Source organism: Budorcas taxicolor, chromosome 9 (genome assembly GCF_023091745.1).
Source record: "Budorcas taxicolor isolate Tak-1 chromosome 9, Takin1.1, whole genome shotgun sequence".
Taxonomy (NCBI): Eukaryota; Metazoa; Chordata; class Mammalia; order Artiodactyla; family Bovidae; genus Budorcas; species Budorcas taxicolor.
Genome location: NC_068918.1, coordinates 88,108,458 through 88,132,870, shown reverse-complemented (window position 1 = coordinate 88,132,870; position 24,413 = coordinate 88,108,458). Strand labels below are relative to the sequence as shown.

General features: G+C 46.7%; 1 protein-coding gene across 1 annotated transcript in view; it reads left to right on the top strand.

The window, feature by feature from the left end:
- AGPAT4 (1-acylglycerol-3-phosphate O-acyltransferase 4) overlaps positions 1–24,413 on the top strand; it is a 134,326-nt gene that overhangs the window by 310 nt on the left and 109,603 nt on the right. The window lies entirely within an intron of this gene.

Sequence of the window (24,413 nt, the reverse complement as noted above, 5' to 3'; positions counted from 1 at the left end):
TAGATGAAGCTGGGGCGAAGGTTCCTGTTACCGATCGGTCTCTTTTTGTGTCAGGCAACATGTTCTTCCGTTTCTGGCGTTTCTATGGCAACCACAAAAAGACTACACCAAACGCATCCCCTCTCCCCATCGCTTTATTTGTGTTTGCTCCGCGTCGGCGGCTCTCCGCGCGCGGGTTCTCGCCCGGGGCTGCTCAGAGGCAGCCTGGCTTCGTGGCTACCCATCTTCCTCACCCCCGGTTTTGGTTTTTCCCTATTACAGGCGGGCTGGGGGAGGGGAGTTGTCAAGGAAACAGGCTTTTATACTTACGTCTTTATTTACTTAATTTTCAGCCTATGAAATTTTTTCATCATATCTGGGAATTAGAAAAACAGTGATTTGATGTTTATGTAAGTCTTCCGTGTCTGGTCTTTCTGGAAAACCTAAACTGTTCTCAAGACGCGATGTTAAATCCGTGATCTAACTAAAGAGGTTGGGGGTGGGTGGGTAGCACTTACTTCTTCAGAGGAGATGAGATCCTGGAGAAAAGTTTGAGAGGGTGTTTGAGAATCCGCTGACAGATACGTTATTTTCTGCCCAGGTTTGCTTAAGAGTCTAAATATTTAAAAGAGGGGTCTTTGTTCTAGTCTGAACTTACTTAGCACACAATTTAAGTTCAACAAGTATAAGTAACAATCGGTAACTACCAGCAGGGTTCTCATTTTTTGGGGTATCTTTCTAATAGGGATCAGGGGCTGTCCCCTCCCCTTAAGGTGAGGGTCTTCTTTTTCAAAACTGGGAAAGAATGAGCTCATCTGTGACTGTTAGTTAAGCATTCTCAGTAGGAAAAAAAAAAGTACCTATCATGAGTTAAGGGAGAAAGTGTCTGGTGTGTATGTGGTGTGTGTGATTGTGTGGGGCGGGGGCTAGTAGGGCAGGGGCATCAGGGGCAAGTCAAGCCCTAAGTGAAAACTACTAAATCTTCTTAATATCCTCTATGGAGGGAAAAAGAGTTGGTTTTCAAGGAAAATATAAAGCAGAGAGAAAAAAGTATCATCTACCTAGTAACAGGCAAAGTTAAATTATAAGTAAAATCAAGTGACCCATCTGTTGAACAGACGTAGTCCAAATCGGCTTATTAACAGGTAGGAGTCAGGCTGACAGTTTTCATTCAGTGCATCTGAGATGTTTGATAACGGACACCATTCTTTTAAGGGGTGTCCTGAATTACCAAATTAGGATTTATAGAATGGATCAACAGTCATATCACCCTTGAGTCTTAAAATTATCTGTAGTTTCGGATAAAGATTTGTGAAGGTGGCTTAGCCCTCACAATGCCTTCCCTCTAGACAGAGGAAAGCATCACTTGGAAACCTCCCAGTACTCCCCCTCCCCTCCCCCCACTCCCCAGGGAAGCAGGAAGAAGGGGTGATTTAATGAGGTTCTGCTTGCCAAGATCCGTATCTCAACATGGTCTTTTCTATGACTTATAAAACTTATAGGACAAGAGGTCTTAAGTATTACAGATACAAAAGTTATCTGAAAAATAGCATGGCACAAAACTAGCGGGACTTAATAAAGAGAGCTAGTTTAGAGACATAAAGCACACAAAAGTGTCATTAAAAAATAAGATGATCGTTTTGAAAAGCCCAGGCTAATATATATAAATAGTTGGAGTGTAGGTTTGCAAAGAGTGTGGGAAGCAGTCAGGCTCGGTTACTGTTTACCAGCCTGAAGATGTCCTCACAGATCTCGGATACAGTTCAACCACATCAGATGGAGCACATGACCCTGCGGGATGGATGGACAGTGTGCAAGTCAAGTGTGATGGGGCACTCCTGAGCTTCCAAATCTAGGAGTTTCACAGCAAAAAGCCTTGTAGGATGGGGTTCAAAGGAAAAGTAGCAAGAATTGTTTGTCATTTCAGCCAAAAAAAGAGAAAGAATCACTGTCTTGTAATTGGACTGAGTAGAACTTAAAAACTTAACACTCTTGACCTGGGTAGGGTCGATGAAGGATCAGTGGCGTGCATCCATGGAGCAAACACCCTTGACCTGGGGAAGGTCAATGGAGCTATGGATGCAAAGCCAATTCTGAGTCCCCTGAAAGGGTGGATGGAGGCGGTGCTGAGGAAATACCTGGTGAGGTTGGAGTTAGTCATTCACCATTGTTGGGATTGCATGGCTCTAAACTGGACGCTGTCAAGTTTGTGAAGATAATAGAAGTGGTGGTCTGTGGTCTCAAGTTTAAAATTTGTCAAACTGATGACAACGTGAGTAGGTGGGCACACAGTTGGAAAGAAGGAGGCGGGGCAAGAGAGAAGTGAGATGCAATAAGTCTGGGAAGCATATTATGAGGATGTTGACATTGAAGGTTTGAAGGAGAAGAGACAGATGATTCTAGGGGAAGAGGCAAAGGTGTCCCAGGTAACAAGGATGGTGGTGGGCAATGGGTCCTGGGTCAAGGTTCTTGTCTGAAGCAGGGAGAAGTCCGTCTTTAGTCTGGAATGGGCCAGGTGGAGAGAACTGGTGTGGAGAGAACCGGTTGTGATTCAGGGACAGGATTTTGTTCAACTCAGAGCAAGACTGGTAGAAAAAGTGAAAAAGCGTTAGTCACTCAGTCGTGTCCAACTCTGTGCGACACTATAGACTATAACCTGCCAGGCTCCTCTGTCCGTGGAATTCTCCAGGCAAGAATACTGGAGAGGGTAGTCATTCCCTTCTACAGATGATCTTCCTGGCCAAGAGATTGAACCTGGGTCTTCAGCATTGCAGGCAGATTCTTCACCATCTGAGTCCCTGTAAATAGAATGCAGAATCCTTCCTAACCCAGTTATTGTTGAGTTGAAACTCCCAAGAAGTGAAGGCTAGACTTAAATCAGACTTAAAAGAAGTGAGAAATTTGGGAAAGGAAGCCCCCACACCCACAACGGCATTCTAATAATACTAACCATTGCTGTTGCTTTCAATTGTGGGGTGCTCAAGTGAGCACTGGGCACACTTACTATATTTTGTTCGATCTGCTGTATTCCGAAAAAGAGGTCTCATGGGCATGGCAATACACTGTATTCATAGTTCTGAATGGTTTTGGACACCTCAGTGTTCAAATGTAGTCAAGCCTGGCTTAAAAACCATCTACGTCCCATAGAGTTTGTGCAACGCTAATTCAAGAAGCTTCATCCCAGGGCAAAATCCGTTTGTGAACTTTGTAACTTGGACATTTGGCTTCATGTAGGAACCAAGGAGGATCACTGCTAAGCTGGTGGGAAAGAGGAAGCTTAAATCATGAACTTGCTCTTTTCACAGTATTTATGTGCATTTATTACATGTAAATAGCTTATTGTTCTGACACTGTATCAGACTCTTTGCAACTCCACGGACTGCAGCACGCCAGGCTTGCCTGTCTTTCACTATCTCCCAGAGCTTGCTCAAACTCAAGACCATCAAGTCCGTGATGCCATCCAACCATCTCATCCTCTGTTGTCCCCTTCTCCTCCTGCCTTCAATCTTTCCCAGCATCAGGGTCTTTTCTAATGAGTCGACTCTTCGCATCAGGTGGCCAAAGTATTGGAGCTTCAGCTTCAGCATCAGTCCTTCCAATGAATATTCAGGACTGATTTCTTTTAGGATGGACTGGTTGGAGCTCCTTGCAGTCCAAGGGACTCTCAAGAGTCTTCTCCAACACCACAGTTCAAAAGCATCAATTCTTTGGTGCTCAGCTTTCTTTCTAGTTCAACTCTCACATCCATACATGACCGCTGGAAAAACCATAGCCTTGACTAAACAGACCTTTGTCGACAAAGTCATGTCTCTGCTTTTGAATATGCCATCTAGGTTGGTCATCACCTTCCTTCCAAGCAGTAAACGTCTTTTAATTTAGTGGTTGCAGTCACTGTCCACAGCGACTTTGGAGCCCAAGATGGTGACTGGCTGATCTCTGTTTTCTTTGAGTGCCTGAATATCTTAAAATAAGAGCAAATTTTGGTGAAAGCTCTGATGGAACAGTCTCTCTAACCTGTTTTCCTTTATTGTTTAAGACTTTCTCCACAAAGATTTCCTACTTGTGTTTGTTCCTCCAGCCTGATTTGCTTTGCTTCTTCCTTTAACCTTTGGTTCTTCCTTTCAGTTGTCACTCATTCATTCCTGTATCACCCATCCATTTATGCATTCACTCACAAATGATTTTAGTATGTGTCAGACACTCTATATTACGGATGTGGCAATAAATAGGCAACTAATTCCTCCTTGAAGAAGCTCAGAGACTTGCAGGGGAAAAGATGGAGAAACAGTCCCTTACACCAGCGAGCACTGGCTTTATTATTATTATTAAACCGTAGTTGATTTGCAATATTGTGTTAGTTTCAAGTGTACAACTTCAGATTCTTTTCCATTACGGATTATTGTAAATTAAACTTATTATTACTGAAAACAGTTCCACAGGCTATACAGCAAATCCTTACTCTTTGTCTGTTTAATGGAGCGTAGTGAAGCGACTTAGCAGCAGCAGCAGCAGCAGCAGCAGCAGCAGCAGTAGCAGTGTATATCTGTGAATCTCATGTTCCTAGTTTATCCCTCCTCTTCGCCTTTCCCTTTCGGTAGCTATAAGTTTGCTTTCTATGCCCGCGAGTCTTGTGACTGTTTCGTAAATAAATTGATCCGTATTACTGATTTTTTAGATTCCAGATATAAGTGATGTGATATAATACTTGCCTTTCTCTACCTGATTCACTTCACTCAGTATGATGATCTCTAGGTCTGTCGTGTTGCTGCAAATGGCCACATTTCATTCTCTTGAATGGCTCAGTAATATTCCGTTTTTCTTCCCTGATATCTCAGTTGGTAAAGAATCCATCTGCAATGCAGGAGACCCCGGTTCATTTCCTGGGTCAGGAAGATCTGCTGGAGAAGGGATAGGCTACCCACTCCAGTATTCTTGGGCTTCCCTTGTGGCTCAGCTGGTAAAGAATCCACCTGCAATGTGGCAGACCTCAGTTCAATCCCTGGGTTGCGAAGATCCCCTGGAGAAGGGAAAGGCTACCCACTCCAGTATCCTGGCCTGGAGTATTCCATTGACTGTATAGACCATGGGGTCGCAAACAGCTGGACATGACTGAGCAACTTTCAGTTCACATATACACACACACACACACACACACACATACATACAGGGACAGGGACTGGGATAGATTGAAGGCAGGAGGAGAAGGGGACGACAGAGGATAAGATGGTTGGATGGCATCACCGACTTGATGGACATGAGCTTGAGCAGGCTCTGGGAGTTGGTGATGGACAGGGAAGCCTGACGTGCTGCAGTCCATGGGGTCGCAAAGAATCGGACACGACTGAGCAACTGAACTGATACATACAGAGGGTATTGTTTTTGATTTAAGCATTTATTGGCTAACGGCACCAGATGCTTCTTTCATTGAACAGTTCTATACATAGATTGTTCTGGGCAGAGAGGTAGCGTGCTTAGCAGTTGACTGTTCATCTTATAATTTTCTTGTGTCTTCCTCGCTGGTTGGGCATATGTCTGATGTCAGTAAACATTTGTTGGCTAACTAAATGGAAGAAGTGAGGTTTTGACCCTGCAGACACAGAGACACAATGTGCAGCAGGCTTGTAAATTCTCTGTCTGAAAAGCACAAGCTGAGTGAGATCATCTCTCAAAGTTCCCTCAGTGAGTTCCTTGTAGACTTCCGTGGGACTACAGCTCCCTCCAGATGGACTAAAAATAGGACATTTTTAAGGGACAAGCTCCCAACTGCATCGAAATTATATGCCCATTGCTTTACTACATAATCCCCGGTCATTAGATTTCCCATAAGCCATTGCAAGCCTGTGTCTCATTCTACAAAAGCAAATGGGTTTCAACACCTTAAATCCAAATATCCCCAATAAATTATGTTAAATAAGTATTCAAACTTGTTACAGAGCTTCCTGTTTGTATTTCCTGCTGTCATGGAGCTCCTCTCAGCAGGATCGTTTGGCCCCTTGTAATTTCTACCTTCAGCAGGAAATTATATGGGCAACCTAACAAAGTTCATCCGGAACACCCCCTCCGGTGCCCGCCTGACCTTCAGAGCAAACACTTAGCAGATTCCCCTTCTTTGTTATTCTGATTGCAGATGAGGTCAGCCTCTCCCTTTGGCAGGAAGTTGTTCCAGATAACTGGTTGGCAGAGGTCTCTCCCCTCTGACCTTGGGTCATACCGAATGGCTGTTCCACGGTCATTTCTATGTAGGATCCCAGAAGAGTCACATTGTGACCTTCGCAGTTGGAAGGACACTTCCTGACACTGAATTTCCTGCAGGAGAGTATTCCTTAGTCTGGGGGATGAAGGGTAACCTACAGAAGCGATCAGAGATGCTGAGGTGACCCGCCAACCCGTAGGGTATATGTGAGAATCATAGCAGCCCACCTGGCTGAGGGCACCTCACGGGCTAGTCAGTTACACAGCCCTCACACTTCTTCATTCCCTTTATCCTTGTAACAAACAGAGCAGGTCAAAACTGTTATCTCTGTCCATTTTATAGAGAGAGAAAGTAAAGATGAGAGTATGTTACTCACCTAACGTCATAATAAGTAACCGAAACAGAACTGAGATTGGACTCAAGACTATGGTACCGCTCCCCACCGCCAATCCCGCATTTCAGTGGCATCATCTTGCATCTGTGCGCAGGGCCAGCCTGGGATTTAGACACGCAGTGCTTCTGCAGTCCTCAACAGCTCTCTACCATGTGGACCTTCCCTTGCATGCCTTTCATCCTAGGTTTTAGGAGCTTCAGAAATTCTGGAAGAGAGAATAGTAATTTAGAACTTGAGGCGGGAGGGAACTTATAGCAGTACTTCTAAGACAAGCTACTTTAATAGTTTTCAGGGAGCTTTGTTGTTTTGTTGTGGTTTAGCCATAGAGGTGGTTAAAGAAGAAAAGGAAAGATATACCCATCTGAACGCAGAGTTCCAAAGAATAGTAAGGAGAGATAAGAAAGCCTTCCTCAGCGATCAGTGCACAGAAATAGAGGAAAACAACAGAATGGGAAAGACTAGAGATCTCTTCAAGAAAATTAGAGATACCAAGGGAACATTTCATGCAAAGATGGGTACAATGAAGGACAGAAATGGTCTGGACCTAACAGATGCAGAAGATATTAAGAAGAGGTGGCAAGAATACACAGAAGAACTGTACAAAAAAGATCTTCACGACCTGGATAATCACGATGGTGTGATCACTCACCTAGAGCCAGACATCCTGGAATGTGAAGTCAAGTGTGGCTTAGGAAGCATCACTATGAACAAAACTAGTGGAGGTGATGGAATTCCAGTGGAGCTCTTTCAAATCCTAAAAGACGATGCTGTGAAAGTGCTGCACTCAATATGCCAGCACATTTGGAAAACTCGGCAGTGGCCACAGGACTGGAAAAGGTCAGTTTTCATTCCAATCCCAGAGAAAGGCAATGCCAAAGAATGTTCAAACTGTTGCACAATTGCACTCATCTCACCCAATAGCAAAAAAATTTATTCATTTTTAATTGAAGGATAATTGCTTTATAGTAGCTCACAATAGCTCAAAATTCTCCAAGCGAGGTTTCAATAGTATGTGAACCGAGAACTTTCAGATGTTCAAACTGGTTTTAGAAAAGGCAGAGGAACCAGAGAACAAATTGCCAACATCAGTTGGATCATTGAAAGGGCAAGAGAGTTCCGGAAAAACATCTACTTCTGCTTTATTGATTATGCTAAAGCCTTCGACTGTATGGATCACAACAAACTGTGGAAAATTCTGAAAGAGACAAGAATACCAGACCACGTTACCTGCCTCTTGAGAAATCTGTATGCAGGTCAGGAAGCAACAGTTAGACCTGGACAAGAAACCACAGACTGGTTCCAAATAGGAAAAGGAGTCCGTCAAGGCTGTATATTGTCACCCTGCTTATTTAACTTCTATGCAGAGTACATCATGAGAAACGCTGGGCTGGAAGAAGCACAAGCTGGAATCAAGACTGCCTGGAGAAATATCAATAATCTCACATATGCAGATGACACCACCCTTATGGCAGAAAGCCAAGAGGAACTAAGAGCCTCTTGATGAAAGTGAAAGAGGAGAGTGAAAAACTGACTTAAAACTCAGCATTAAAAAAATTAAGATCATGGCATCTGGTCCCATCACTTCATGGCAAATAGATGGAGAAACAATGGAAACAGAGACAGACTATTTTCTTGAGCTCCAAAATCACTGCAGATGGTGACTGCAGCCATGAGATTAAAAGATGCTTGCTCCTTGGAAGAAAAGTTATGACCAACCTAGAAAGCATATTAAGAAGCAGAGACTTTTTTTACTTTGCCAACAAAGGTCTGTTTAATCAAAGCTGTGGTTTTTCCAGTAGTCGTGTATGGATGTGAGGGTTGAACCATAAAGAAAGGTGAGCACCAAAGAATTGATGCTTCTGAACTGTGGTGTTGGAGAAGACTCCTGCCAGTCCCTTGGACTGCAAGGAGATCAAACCAGTCCATCCTGAAGGAAATCAGTCCTGATTATTCATTGGAAGGACTGATGCTGAAACTGAAACTCCAATCCTTTGGCCACCTGATGTGAAGAGCTGACTCACTGGAAAAGACCCTGATGTTGGGAAAGAGTGAAGGCAGGAGGAGAGGGGACGACAGAGGATGAGACGGCTGGATGACATCACCGACTCAATGGACATGAGTTTGAGCAAGCTCTGGGAGCTGGTGATGGACAGGGAGGCCTGGTGTGCTGCAGTCCACGGGGTCGAAAAGAGTCAGACATGAGTGAGTGACTGAACCGACTGACTGAGGGAGCTTTGTTGTTTTGTTGTGGTTTAGCCGAAGAGGTGGTACAGTGGAGGAAGGGAACAGGCCCTATGGTTAACGTGTCTGAGTGACAGTGCAGTTCATACTTTAAACTGAATATGAACTGTGCTCAGAGCCAGTTTAAATTTTTTTTAATACATGACTGAACTGAACTCGACATATAATCAGCTTAAGCATTAGTATTATTATAAATGTGTCTATTTATTTAGTTGTGGCTAGCAGGATCTTTTAATTGTGTCATATGGGATCTAACTTCCTGACCAGGGATCGAACCTGGGTCCCTGCATTGGGAGAGGTGAGTCTGAACCAGTGGACCACCAAGGAAGTCTAAATATTATTATTTTTTAATTTATTCATTTTTAATGGAAGGATCATTGCTTTACGATATACTGTTGCTTTCTGCCATACATCAACATGAATCAGCCGTAGGTATACATATGTCTCCTCCCTCTTGAACCTCCCTTCCACCTCCCACCCCGTTCCACCCCTCTAGATTGTCACAGAGTCCTGGTTTGAGCTCTTGGCATTATTCTCAATGGTGAATAACTGAGAGCATCTCCTCTAAGATGAGGAACAAAGACAAGGGTGCCCACTATGCCACTATCATTCAACATAATTCTGGAAGCCACAGGGAAGGCAATCAGAGAAGAAAAAGAAAGGAATCCAGGTGGGAAAAGAAGTAGATCTCTCTTTGCAGGTGACAGGACACTATACACAGAAAAACCCTAAAGATACCATCAGAATCAATTTTTAATCAAGGATTGAACTTTGCCACGAAGTTGCTCATAAAATACCTGCTATGCCTGCCCTCCGTGATTCCCAAGGCTGTGGGTAGATGGAGTCAGCTTTTCTTATCTGTCTTTGATTGTCAACAAATCTATTAGAGAATCTAAAGGCACAGAATTATCAGCAAAGATACCGCCAGTGCTTATCTTGGCCAAACTTCGACAAGAGAAGGAGAGAAATGAATTGAGTGAAGGTTGGTCTTTTTCCCATCTCCTTCCTGAGCTGTCCCCTCTCTGTGGGCAGAGGTTAACCCAGGCTGATGAAATTTTAAAGAGTCTGTCCTTCTCTAGCGCTTCCTCCCAGGATGCAGAAGCCGTCCACACAACAGCAAAAGCAACATCCGAAACCTCCTACTGGGCACCTGCTTGTTCTTCCCCTCCCCTCTCTCTTACTGGAAAGACTGATGCTGGGAAAGATTGAAGCAGGAGAAGAAGGGGACGACAGAGGATGAGATGGTTGAATGGGATCACCGACTCAATGGACATCAGTTTGAGCAAACTTCAGGAGATGGTGATGGACAGGGAGGCCTGGTGTGCTGCAGTCCACGGGCTCGCAAAGAGTCGGACACGATTGAGCAACTAGATTGTCACAGAGCCCTGGTTTGAGCTCCCTGTTATTATTCTCGATGGTGAATGACAGAGCATCTCCTCATGGTTGAGGCTGAAAACGAAAACAACCTCTCTCTTCTGCTGTGGGGAAGAGTAAGGTGAAAGGAGGTGTGGTGAGCAGCTGCCTTCCCAAATGTTATCACTCTTTGAGGCTCATCTCCAGAATCTCTTGCTCTGTTATCCAGACTTTCTTCCTTAATCCCGTTACTGCTTCATAGCAGTCGCTCTTTTCAGTTCAGTTCAGTTCAGTCGCTCAGTCGTGTCTGAGTCTTTGTGACCCCATGAATCGCAGCACACCAGGCCTCCCTGTCCATCACCAACTCCCGGAGTTCACTCAGACTCATGTCCATCGAGTCGGTGATGCCATCCAGCCATCTCAGCATCAGGGGTCTTTTCCAATGAGTCAACACTTCGCATCAGGTGGCCAAAGTATTGGAGTTTCAGCTTCAGCATCAGTCCTTCCAATGAACACCCAGGACTGATCTCCTTTAGGATGGACTGGTTGGACTTCCTTGCAGTCCAAGGGACTCTCAAGAGTCTTCTCCAACACCACAGTTCAAAAGCATCAATTCTTCAACGCTCAGCTTTCTTCACAGTCCAACTCTCACATCCATACATGACCACTGGAAAAACCATAGCCTTGACTAGACGGACCTTAGTTGGCAAAGTAATGTCTCTGCTTTTGAATATGCTATCTAGGTTGGTCATAACTTTCCTTCCAAGGAGTAAGTGTCTTTTAATTTCATAGCTGCAATCACCATCTTCAGTGATTTTGGAGCCCCCCAAAATAAAGTCTGACACTGTTTCTACTGTTTCCCTATCTATTTATTTGCCATGAAGTGATGGGACCAGATGCCCTGATCTTAGTTTTCTGAATGTTGAGCTTTAAGCCAACTTTTTCACTCTCCTCTTTTACTTTCATCCAGAGGCTTTTTAATTCCTCTTCACTTTCTGCCATAAGGGTGGTGTCATCTGCATATCTGAGGTTACCAATATTTCTCCTGGCAATCTTGATTCCAGCTTGTGCTTCTTCCAGCCCAGTGTTTCTCATGATATGCTCTGCATATAAGTTAAATAAGCAGGCTGACAATATACAGCCTTGACGGACTCCTTTTCCTATTTGGGACCAGTCTGTTGTTCCATGTCCAGTTCTAAGTGTTGCTTCCTGACCTGCATACAGGTTTCTCAAGAGGCAGGTCAGGTGGTCTGGTATTCCCATCTCTTTCAGAATTTTCCACAGTTTATTGTGATCCACACAGTCAAAGGCTTTGGCATAGTCAAGAAAGCAGAAATAGATGTTTTTCTGGAACTCTCTTGCTTTTTCCATGATCCAGCGGATGTTGGCAATTTGATCTCTGGTTCCTCTGCCTTTTCTAAAACCAGCTTGAACAGCTGAAAGTTCGCAGTTCATGTATTGCTGAAGCCTGGCTTAGAGAATTTTGAGCATTACTTTACTAGCGTGTGAGATGAGTGCAATTGTGCAGTAGTTTGAGCATTCTTTGGCATTGCCTTTCTCTGGGATTGGAATGAAAACTGACCTTTTCCAGTCCTGTGGCCACTGCCGAGTTTTCCAAATGTGCTGGCATATGGAGTGCAGCACTTTCACAGCATCATCTTTCAGGATTTGAAATAGCTCCACTGGAATTCCATCACCTCCACTAGCTTTGTTTGTAGTGATGCTTTCTAAGGCCCACTTGACTTCACATTCCAGGATGTCTGGCTCTAGGTGAGTGATCACACCATCGTGATTATCTTGGTCTTGAAGATCTTTTTTGTACAGTTCTTCTGTGTATTCTTGCCATCTCTTCTTAATATCTTCTGCTTCTGTTAGGTCCATACCATTTCTGTCCTTTATCGAGCCCATCTTTGCATGAAATGTTCCCTTGGTATCTCTAATTTTCTTGAAGAGATCTCTAGTCTTTCCCATTCTGTTGTTTTCCTCTATTTCTGTGCACTGATTGCTGAGGAAGGCTTTCTTGTATCTCCTTGCTGTTCTTTAGAGCTCTGCATTCAGATGGGTATATCTTTCCTTTTCTCCTTTGCTTTTCACTTCTCTTCTTTCCAAAGCTATTTGTAAGGCCTCCTCAGACAGCCATTTTGCTTTTTTGCATTTCTTTTCCATGGCAATGGTCTTGATCCCTGTCTCTGTACAATGTCACAAACCTCCATCCACAGTTCATCAGGCACTCTGTCTATCAGATCTAGTCCCTTAAATCTATTTCTCACTTCCACTGTATAATCATAAGGGATTTGATTTAGGTCATACCTGAATGGTCCGGTGATTTTCCCTACTTTCTTCAGTTTAAGTCTGAATTTGGTAATAAGGAGTTCATGATCTGAGCCACAGTCAGCTCCTGGTCTTGTTTTTGTTGACCGTATAGAGCTTCTCCATCTTTGGCTGCAAAGAATATAACCAATCTGATTTCGGTTTTGACCATCTGGTGATGTCCATGTGCAGAGTCTTCTCTTTTGTTGTTGGAATAGGGTGTTTGCTATGACCAATGCATTCTCTTGGCAGAACTCTATTAGCCTTTGCCCTGCTTCATTCCGTATCCCAAGGCCAAATTTACCTGTTACTCCAAGTGTTTCTTGACTTCCTACTTTTGCATTCCAGTCTCCTATAATGAAAAGGACATCTTTTTTGGGTGTTAGTTCTAAAAGGTCTTGTAGGTCTTCACAGAACTGTTCAACTTCAGCTTCTTCAGCGTTACTGGTTGGGGCATAGGCTTGGATTACGGTGATATTGAATGGTTTGCCTTGGAAATGAACAGAGATCATTCTGTCTTTTTTTGAGATTGCATCCAAATACTGCATTTCAGACTCTTTTGTTGACCATGATGGCTACTCCATTTCTTCTAATGGATTCCTGCCCACAGTAGTAGATATAATGGTCATCTGAGTTAAATTCACCCATTCCAGTCCATTTCAGTTTGCTGATTCCTAGAATGTCGATGTTCACTCTTGCTATCTCTTGTTTGACCACTTCCAATTTGCCTTGATTCATGGACCTGACGTTCCAGGTTCCTATGCAATATTGCTCTTTACAGCATCAGATCTTGCTTCTATCACCAGTCACATCCACAGCTGGGTATTGTTTTTGCTTTGGCTCCATCCCTTTATTCTTTCTGGAGTTATTTCTCCACTGATCTCCGGTAGCATTTGGGCACCTACTGACCTGGGGAGTTCCTCTTTCAGTATCCTATCATTTTGCCTTTTCATACTGTTCATGGGGTTCTCAAGGCAAGAATACTGAAGTGGTTTGCCATTCCCTTCTCCAGTGGACCACATTCTGTCAGACCTCTCCACCATGACCCGCCTGTCTTGGGTGGCCCCACATGGCATGGCTTAGTTTCATTGAGTTAGACAAGGCTGTGGTCCTAGTGTGATTAGATTGACTAGTTTTCTGTGATTATGTTTTCAGTGTGTCTGCCCTCTGATGCCCTCTCGCAATACTTGGGTTTCTCTTACCTCTTTTCAGATGCTGTTATGTTATAGGCAATTCACTGCAGTTCCCTTGCTGGTGAATTTGAGGCTCTTTCTTTGTTGTGAAAGAATTCAGAGACAAAGCAGGGAGGTTAAGAGAGGAAAGGGAGAGTTTATTTTAATGTGGATCCACTCTCCCTCTGAGAGCTGACCAGTGAGGAGCTGCCACACCAGGCATCTTTGGGAAGTGGGTTATGAGGGGTGTTCACATGGAGGGGTGGAAATCACTGGGGAAAGAGTTTAGGGGCCAGTTTCCCTGCTTTTTCACCCCAGCTCTATTTTCCAGAAGGGAGGAGGGATTTTGTTCCTGTGTGATCAGAATTGTTGTGGCGTTGGTGTTCGACACCACACTGAGCAAAAAGTTTTTGGACTCAAGATATTCTGGCCTCTCCCCACCTTTCTTTGCCTGCTGCTGGGACCCTTATCACCGGAAGTGTGTGGTTTCTTATCAGTCTGAAGGTTTCTGCTTTCTTCTGTCTGCTTATGGACGCTGCTGTTTAGAAGATGCGTGATTTCCTGCCACCTGGCCCCTGCCCCTATTTCTCTGCTCACACCTAGCTCCCTGCCTGCGGTAGCAGTTCTAGCCTTGTGTCTGCACTGGGGGCTTCTCATCAAAGTTTCTAGCACTGACTGAGTGGATGCTATAGCCTAGAGAAAGAGGTGGGCACAAGAGATCCAGGATCAGACTTGCCTAATCTGATGCCTTCCAGCCAGGCCCTCCTAGGTTGAGTTCTTCATCGCAGCAAAAAGAGGCAAAAGTCACCAACTCAATGGACATGAGTTTGAACAAACTCTGGGAGACAATGAAGGACTGGGAGGCCTGGCCTGCTGCAGTCCATGGGGTCACAAGGAGTTGGACACGACTTAATAACTGAACACACACACTTCATCTCAGCACTGTTGATGTTTTGGGCCAACCTGTGCTTTATAGGATGTTCAGCAGCGTTCCTGGCCTCCACCCTCCAGCCGCTGCCCCTTCCCTAGTTGTGACAGCTGGAAATGCCCCAGACTTTGCCAGATGTCCCTTGGAGGGGTGAAGGCACCTGCAGTTAAGAACCACTGCTTTAGGAAATTCCCACGTCTGACCCACATGGTTGACTTCCCAATCCAAGCATTCTTGTCCCTCTGGGCTAACCTGTGCTTCCCAGGTTTACCAAGATGAGTCCAAACAAAGGTACAATTCATTCACTGGAATTAACAGATATGAATTGGAAAATCATAACAGAATAAGTGAAAGGCTTCCCTGGTGGCTCAGTGGTAAAGAATTCGCCTGCCAATGCAGGAGACATGGGTTTCATCCCTGGGTTGGAAAGATCCCCTGGAGGAGGAAATGGCAACCCACTCCAGTGTTCTTGCCTGGAGAATCCCATGGGCAGAGGAGCCTGCTGGGCTACAGTCCCTGGGGTCGCAAGAGTCAGACATGGCTGAGCACACGTGCACGCCAAGGAAAAGGCAGCCGCGTAGTTGGAAGTATCCCAGGTTTGGTTTATTTTCTCTGACACACTGGCAGCAGAGTCACCTTGTAACCCCAGGCTGCCGGGAGGCAGCTGGGCGGGGCTGGATGGGCTGATAGCACTTCTCAGAACTCTGTGTAGGGAGACCCTAGGGCTTCCCTGGTGGTTCAGAAGATAAAGAATCTGCCTGCAATACAGGAGACCGGGGTTCAACCCTTGTTTCAGGAAGATCCCCTAGAGAAGGAAATGGCAACCTAGGCCAGTAATGGGAAATCCTACAGACAGTGGAACCTGGTGGGCGACAGTCCATGGGCTTGCAAATAGTGACCTGAGTGACTAAAACATACCCCTGGGCCAGGTGGCCTGAACTCTGGGTGGGATGGATTAACATAAATGTAGAAAGAATTTTGAGCTCCTCAGCTTAAGTGAGCTCACCTCTGCTGGCATCTGCCCTTTTGCCTCATTTTCTGGGCCTTCCGTTGCTCTATGCCCTGGTCTCTAGGGATCCCTGCTCTCTAAACACCCTCAGTGGCCGTGGGTGTTTCAAACCCCTCCTCCCTGCTAGTCCTTGGTCTCTGGCCTCTCCCTGGATTGGAGACCACCGTCCCTGCCCTTCCCAGACCTGCCCTGCTTCAGGTAAGACCCACTCCCCAGCCCCACGCCTGGGGCTCACGGGGCGTCCAGCCCCACTCCTGTCCCTTGTGTCTGCCCTTCTCCCTCCTCCCTTCCAGGACCAGAAAGATGGACAAGAGTGGGGGGGATGTCTTACTCCTGCACCCCAGGCAATTCCAGAATCGTCCTTCTGAATCCACGTGTCCAGCCTGCTGTGGGTGGGGCGCTGCGGGTGCACAGAGGCGCCAGACAGGGTCACTGCCTGGAGGACAAGACAGAAAGCCAAGTGGGTCATTGTCAACACACTGGCGGGAGGGTGGGAAAGCAGAAAGGGGAGCCCCTGACCACCTGCCCCACCCCAGCCTGGTGCCTCAGGAATGCTTCCTGGAGAAGTCTAGAGCCCCTCCATGAGGTCTGGGGTGTGGGGTGCTAGTGCTTGGGTGCCCCACTTGCAGGAGACAGGTTGTGAATCAGAAGTGACCTGTCATGAGAGGAGCGTTCCGTGTGGGGTAGCGTGCGGACTGCGAGGTGGGGTTGGTTGCCACATCCCGTGGACCCTGTGAACTGATCTGGGTGGGAGGAGGCAGGGAGGGCCCACTCAGGCCCGAGGTGGAGGCCAGGCCTGGGTGGGGGATACAGAAGGAGCTGGGCTCCGAATGGTGGGACACGGAGCCCCAGGATTTTGCAAAGGGTTGTGCAGAGAGCTGTTGCTATGGGGCTTGGTCAGTTCCAGAGAGTTTTGTCCTCTGATCTCTGTGTAGGGCTCCACCCCTGTGGGTATAGGGCTCCTCAAGGGCCTTTGACACTCTGAGATAGCAGACACAGTAGGAAACCTTTCCTGGAATGCTCTTCTCGAAGGCCTCTTCTATTTTGCCTTCTAATGTCATTTATGTGCCTTAATCATACCGACGTCCTTGGTTGAGTGCTGTGTGCTCCGCTCGCCTGATCCCATTTCATCCTTTATCCAGTCTTGTGGGTTGTGAACTCATCTCTGGTCTGACTTGAAACTGAGGCACAGATTGGTTAACTCGCATTCCTGAGTCACAGAGCCAGGAATCCGTGTTGGTAGAGCAAACACTGTGACTTTTGATCTACAAATAATTATAAAAGCATCATGTTTACCTGAGTAATGGATTCTTTCCCCCCAAGTTTCCTGGATCTTTTTTGTGGGGAAAGGGTTTTCATAGCATCATGATGTACAGAAATTCCTCTTCACCTCCTAAATCATGAGGAAATTTAAGAAGTTACTGAAGACCGGACAATATAATGAAGACAGTATAATCTCAGGTCACTGAGATCCTTATCTGACCTCCATTTCTAGAGGAAAAGAGAGCTAACATTTAAGGGAAATGTTTCTAGAGGCATAAAAGGGCTAATGTTTAGGGGAAACAGAGCCAGGAGCACAGAGAGATTTCAAATGTGCCTGATTATTTTAATTATTTATATTGGTTCCAATTTTAGCCAGGTTGGCACTTCCTGCCCCCTTTCTCCCACTCCTTCTGTGTTCTGAAAAGGCTGAAACTGTGATTTGTCTTTTAGGACAGTCTGGCTTCAAAAGCTTCCCTCTGGCTGACTCCCCAAAGGAGATGGACCTTCTCAAGTGTGCTTTGCAAAGCGAGGAGTTCGCTCTGTCCTGTGGATGCTGGGCAGGTCTTGAGCCGTCCTAATTTTTCCTAATAGCCTAATTTTCCCCCCTAATAACCACGTGACCTAACCCTGCCTGCCCCTCTGGGCAGGGAGAGGATTATTCTGGCAGTCAAGGTGTCCTGCCCTTGTCAAAGGCCCCAGGATATTAGGGAGAGTCTGGAAACCGTCTGCGCCCTTCTCTAGGTGCTCTCTGCTGGGTCCTGGGGGCTCTTTAGGGTCACAGGGGGTAGCATGGCATAAGTGGGGGGCAGGGCTGGGTCACAGAGCTGAGGTCTGGCCCCAGCTGCAGCCCCCTGCTTACTCTTTGTGGAACCTTGGGCTCCTTGAAACCAGGGGCTGCCTGGGTCTGTGAAACCAGGGGCTGCCTGGGTCTGTGAAACCAGGGGCTGTCTGGGTCTGTGAAACCAGGGGCTGTCTGGGTCTGTGCTGTGCCCTGGCACTGGGAAGTGGGCTGGCACACCCTGGGCTCCCATTTCTTGGTCTCCTCCTGGAGGAGTCCAGGGTAGTTGCAGATTCTTCAGCCGCCACATCCTGGCCATCTGTGTCCTGTCCAGCTGCTGGGCAAATGCGGCCCAGCTCATTCAAGCATCCACGTTGCCAGAAGGTCCCAGGGAACGGAGCTTTAAGAAAGGAAACAAACATGGACGTGCCATGATCTAACACAAAATTTACATGAACTTTTTAAAGACAAAATGAAGACTTTTCAGGCCAGGTTGTTTGGATTGGGTTAGGCCATTGCTCCAGACCCTTCAGAGTTAGTTTCCTCTGCTGAAGGGAGTATTTCTGTGTATTTCTGTGGACATATGTTTGTTTTTCGTAAAGAAGATAGAGATGGGGTATTTTTTTGGTTGTTATTTATGTATTTCCAACCAGTCCACACTAAAGGAAATCGGTCCTGAATATTCGTTGGAAGGACTGATGCTGAAGCTGAAACTCCAATACTTGGGCCACCTGATGCTGACTCAATGGAAAAGACTGTGATGCTGGGAAAGATTGAAGTCAGGAGGAGAAGGGGACGGCAGAGGATGAGATGTTTGGATGACATCACCGACTCGATGGACATGAGTTTGAGTAAGCTCCGGGAGCTGGCGATGGACAGGGAGGCCTGGCGTGCTGCGGTTCATGGGGTTGCAGAGAGTTGGACACGACTGAGCGACTGGATTGACTGCTGGTGGCTGCTCTGGGTCTCCGTTGATTCTTTAGCTGCAGTGAGCAGGGGCTACTCTTTGTTGTGGTGCTTGGGCTTCTCACTGCGCTGGCTTCTGTTGTTGAGACCACAGGCTCTAGGCTCATGGGCATCAGTAGTCGTGGAGCACAGGCTTAGTTGCCTTGTGGCACGTGGGATCTTCCCGGACCAGGGATTGAACCTATGTCCCCTGGATTGGCAGGCGGACTCATCCGCTGCACCACCAGGGAAGCCTTGTGGACATTTTTGAGAGGAAAGCTGAGCTGGATGAGTTTCTTCCCCTCCCTCCTGCCCCCAGTGCTGAGTCTTGGGGATGGGGTGGGATGTGGCCGGCCTGAGTCCTGCCCGAGAAGTTGCCCTCTTGACTGTTTTCTCCTCTGTGTCTGCTGCGGACAGGCGGGCTGATGGAAGGGTGCTTGGGTCTTTCCCTTTGTCTCTGATAACCCTGTGGCTCCTCCCTCCCTTGTTACCGGAGTAATCTCTTCTCTGGAGGAGCCCGGCCCTACTTTTTTCTTTCGGATCTCTCTTCTTCTCCCAATACCTCGGCTATCTCTTGGATAAGGAATCAGCTCTTACTGCTGGCTAGTATCTGTTATCTTATCACCATTTTGTGGTATTATAGTAAGTTATGGGGCTTCCCAGGTGATGCAGCGGTAAAGAATCCGCCTGCCGTTGCGGGAGACGCAGGAGACATGGGTTCCATCCTGGATCGGGAAGATCCCCTGGAGAAGGAAATGGCATATTCTTGTCTCATATTCTTGTCTGGGAAATGCCATGGAGAGAGGAGCCTGGTGGGCTACTGTTCATAGCGCCAAGAGTCAGACACGACGGAACACACACACATAATAAGTTATCCTCCTATTCTCATCAGCCGTTTTTCACAGGATTATCTTTAAAAATCTCAACAGTCGGGCAGGTGAAATTTGCCGATTCAGATACTAACAGTTCAGTTCAGTCGCTCAGTCGTGTCCGACTCTTAAGCTGTCATAAGGGTACCTGCCACTCAGATGGTCTCGTATTCTCCAGGGAGATTGGAGAATAACCTCACCCAACCTGCTGTGTGAAATGAGAACCCTGAGTAGGCCATTGTAAGACATGGAAAGAACCCAGTACTCACCACCCCCAGTAGAGACCTTTTTTTTTATTTTTCCCCTTTACAATAAGACATTGCAGGAGAAAAGTCTAAAGCATCTGTGGATGGACTTTTTGCCCAGGCATAAAGTGGTTTTTTTAATGTATTAGAGAATAATAAGGAAGAAGGATGGACTTCTTTTATATGCGTGTGCGTGTGTGTTTGTGTACCTTTTTTACTTTTTCATTTTTTACAATATTTTTTTATTTGGCTGTCCCAAATAGTTGAGGTATGTGAACTCTTGGTTGTGGCATTTGGAATCTAGTTCCCTGACCCGGGTTGGAACGTGGGCCCCCTGCACTGAGCGTGGGAGTCAGCCGCTGGACCACCGGGGAAGTCCCGCCATGCCCTCTTTAAAACCAGGTTATTAAGCACAGGTTATTAACACTTAACCCAACATTTCATAGTAATCATTTGAAAATAGAAATAATGCTGTCAAATTATCGAGGTGCTTTGGGCTTCCCGAGTGGCTCAGACAGTAAAAAACTGCCTGCAATGCAGGAGACCTGGGTTCAATCTCTGGGTCGGGAAGGTCCCTGGAGAAGGGCATGGCAACCCACTCCAGTATTCTAGCCTGGAGAATTCCCTGGACAGAGGAGCCTGGGGGGCTCCAGTCCATGGGGTCACAAAGAGACAGGACTGATTGACTCACACACACACACACACACACACACACACACACACACACACACGGGGTCTTTGGCTTAGAAGTACTATCATCTGCTGGAATGTTTGTGTGACACAGATGATGGGATTGGCATTCTGGGGGGAATGTGGAGAAAAGCAACTTTCTGAGCACAGGGAGTTTATCTAATTCAAATTAAACTGACAAGTCTGCTGAAGTACATTCCATTGAAGAGATGGGTACATATCCAGTTGGGGACAGACTCAACCATGAGGAAAGCAGCTCCAGACCTGAAGTACAGAGTGAGAAACGTTGTTGTCAAAAGCCTGTGCGCTTCATTAGGCTTAATCTGATTTTACCTGGAACCTACTTAACACGCAAATGCTGAAATGACTGGCTTAACAAACTTAGTTATCTGTTTTCCTGGGTAAATGATGGAACAGCAATAATCGGCAGGGTAGGGAAAGAAACGAAGAATGAGCTAAAAAGAAGATTACTGGTTGAGACTCGCTGATGAACAGCAGCCTGTGGTCTGTGCTGTCCTCCATGTATTTCACTTAAAAAGGCTGGAGAGTCCTGGTGATGCTGGAAAGACCGTCACCAAAACAAAGGCTCTGTCATGTGTGCACACTAAGTTGCTTCAGTCGTGTCTGACTCTTTGCGACCCCTGGACTATAGCCATAGCCCGCCAGGCTCCTCTGTCCATTGGATTCGCCAGGCAAGAGTACTGGAGTGGGTGCCCATGCTCTCCTCCAGGGGACCTTCCTGATGCAGGGATCAAACTCTGACAGTTTTATCTTTGGGCAATTTTAGTTGTACATCTTAGCTTTCCAGAAAGTTTTTTCACTGGGAACAGGTTTTTGGCTGATCCAGGTGAGAGGGGGTTGCTGTGTGGGGTAGGGGTGGGGGCTCCCAGTGGACTGCTCCTGGCCTGGCCCTCCTTCCTGAAATGGCACTCTGAGCAGGTCTTCCAAGATGACATTAAGACAGGAGGAGGAGGGGGGTTAATCAAAGGCAGGGGGAGTGAGCTGAAGTGGAGCTGCGGGCGGAGGCCTTGGCGACCTGCGCAGACACTGGGGCTTCGCTGCAGACTCAGAGGACCAGCTGTGGATCCTGTGAAAGGAGAACATGGCTGCCTTGGTGGAGGGGCTGCAGACTCAGGTCTCATGGCAGAGTCTCAGCTGTGGGCTCTGCCTCAGCCCATGTGGATCAGATGATCAACCTTCTGGTTCCTTGCTTTTGTTCTTAAGTTTTCTAGATGTTTCTAGAAATGCCTGGGCCACTGATGAGAGAAGCGTGACCAGCAGGAAAGTGATGGGGCAGAAAGGAAGCCAGAGCCTGGACATAGGCAGTGGGTACGGTGACGATGACAGGAATCGTGATGATGGCAGTGGTTGTGGTGATGGTGACGATGACGGTGATGATGCCAATAAGGGTGATGATGGTGATGATGCTCATAATAATGATGTGTTGATGATGACAGCGATGATGACGGCGATGGTGATGATAGTGGCGATGATGGTGGTGAGGATGCCGATGGTGGTGATGGTGATGGTGGTGATGACGGTGATGGTGATGATAGTGGCGATGATGGTGGTAAGGATGCTGATGGTGGTGATGGTGATGATGATGATGCTAGTAGTGATGATGGTGATGAAGGCAATGATGGTGACGGTGATGATGATGATGATAGTGGCGATGATGGTGGTGAGGATGCCGATGGTGATGGTGATGATGATCGTAATGATGATGACGGCAATGATGACGGTGATGATGATGATGATGGTGGTGAGGATGCCGATGGTGGTGATGGTGATGGTGGTGATGGTGATGGTGATGATGGTGATGATGATGGTGACGATGATGGTGATGAAGGCAATGATGGTGATGATGGTGATGATGATGATGATAGTGGCGATGATGGTGGTGAGGATGCCGATGGTGATGATGGTGATGTTGATGATGGTGATGATGATGGTGTCAATGATGATGGTGATGATGATGGTGGTGGTGAGGATGCCGATGGTGGTGATGGTGATGTTGATGATGCTAGTGGTGATGATGGTGATGAAGGCAAAGATGGTGATGATGACAGAGATGGTGATGTTGATGATGGTGATGATGATGGTGACAATGATGAGGGTGACGATGATGGTGGTGGTGAGGATGCTGATGGTGGTGATGGTGATGTTGATGATGACAGTGATGGTGATGATGATGGTGACGATGATGATGGTGGTGAGGATGCCGATGGTGATGATGGTGATGTTGATGATGCTAGTGGTGATGATGGTGATGAAGGCAATGATGGTGATGATGACAGTGATGATGATGGTGATGATGTTGATGATGATGGTGATGATGATGGTGATAATGACGGTGATGTTGATGATGGTGACTGATGATGGTGATGAAGGCAATGATGGTGATGGTGATGATGGTGGTGATGGCAATAGTAGCTACCTTTAAGATTGCCATGTGCCAGTCAGGGTTCTAGAAACAGCTAATCCTCACCACAACCCCCTGAGGTAGGAAATATTACTGTCTCCATTTTACAAGTGAAGACACTGAAGTTAAGTAATTTGCCCAGGGTTGCATGGCCTGTGAAGGCACACCAGCTCTTGGCTCATGAACCACTGCTCAGGTGTGCAGATTGCTGCCTTTATACTATGGAGCCCTTCAGATGCTCAGTGGGTTCAAGGCCACCTGTTGTAACAGGGCAGTGTGAAGCCGCCAGCCTCCTTCACGATTATAGACAAAGGACGTAAAGAAGATAGAGCCAATGGCAGAGAACCCCCTTATCCCTGATTTTGCTTTGTTTTTCCTGACGTTCTTGGATTTTACTTTAATGGTGTGGTGGAAAGTTATGGTAGAAAGAGTCTAGAAGTTTCTGTTTTCTCTGACCAACATATATTTCTAGAAGAGGTGGAGTTAAATTACTGAGTTTTCCCACATCAAATATAGCGTGGTCCTGTTGCATTATTAGCTGGATTTAGGGAAAGTAGACTACCCCACCTGCCTGCTTGCTTTGCTGATGATGGTCTGCGTGCAGGACAGCACCTGTAGCCCCCTGACACTGTAGTCAGGTCACAAATACACTTTAAGCCAGGCATTTTTATTCAGCAGCGTGCTGGGTGCCAGTCGTTCATATTAGGAATATTTTATTACACACCTGTCATGGCCGGGTCCCTGCCAGACTCTGTGGGTACCAAATGAGAGTCGCTTTGGTGCCTAAGGAATTCAGGCTTGTGGGAAGGCAGACACACCAGGAGGGAAGTGTCGTTTACTGATGTTGCATAGTGGCCTCAGTACTGTGCTGAGCCTTTCACTTCGTTAACTCAGGCCATTGAGTCCTCACTAGCACACCATGGGTTTAAGTTCTCTAATGGTGAACCTAGCAGCGAGTGTAGAAGGGGCGGTCGGATGCATCTAACCACCTGTGTGAGAGAAGCAGGATGGTATGGGCTAGGGCAGATTTTGAAGGATGCACACACACTTGTCCAGTCAGCAGTGGGAGGGGAGGCCGGGGGAGGGCATCAAGCAGATGGGATGGAAGAACAGGGACTCAGAAGCATGAATGGGAACCTTCCAGAAAGTTCCAGGAGCTGGGTATGGCAGACACTCACTGAAGCGGGCCCTTCTGTGCAGAGGCTGTCCTGACCCAGCCTCTTCTCCCCACCCCTGCCTCAGGCCCCTGGTACCCTCATCTGGCTTTTTATCCTGAAGACACACAGTGGCTTCCAGGAGAGTAGCTGCTGCCCTTCCACCTTACAATTTAAATTTTCTTGTTGTTTTTTCCCATGGCATAGAAAGTTCCTGAGGCTACTTTGTGTCTCTACTCCAGGAGGATGGTACCTCAGTAAACATTTGTTCCTGGAGTGAGAGGCACCCTCTGAGAAAGGGGCTAAGAGACGTGGACACTTTGTGGGGAGTGGCTGCCATCCCTGAGGCTTAGTGCTTTGAGGTCTGTCCCCATGTTGCACCGGTCAGTGGCGCACTCTTCTGCTCCGCTGATAGCTGTTCTCTTGTACAGATAGACCGTGTCTTGTTCATTTGCTCACCTGGAATTG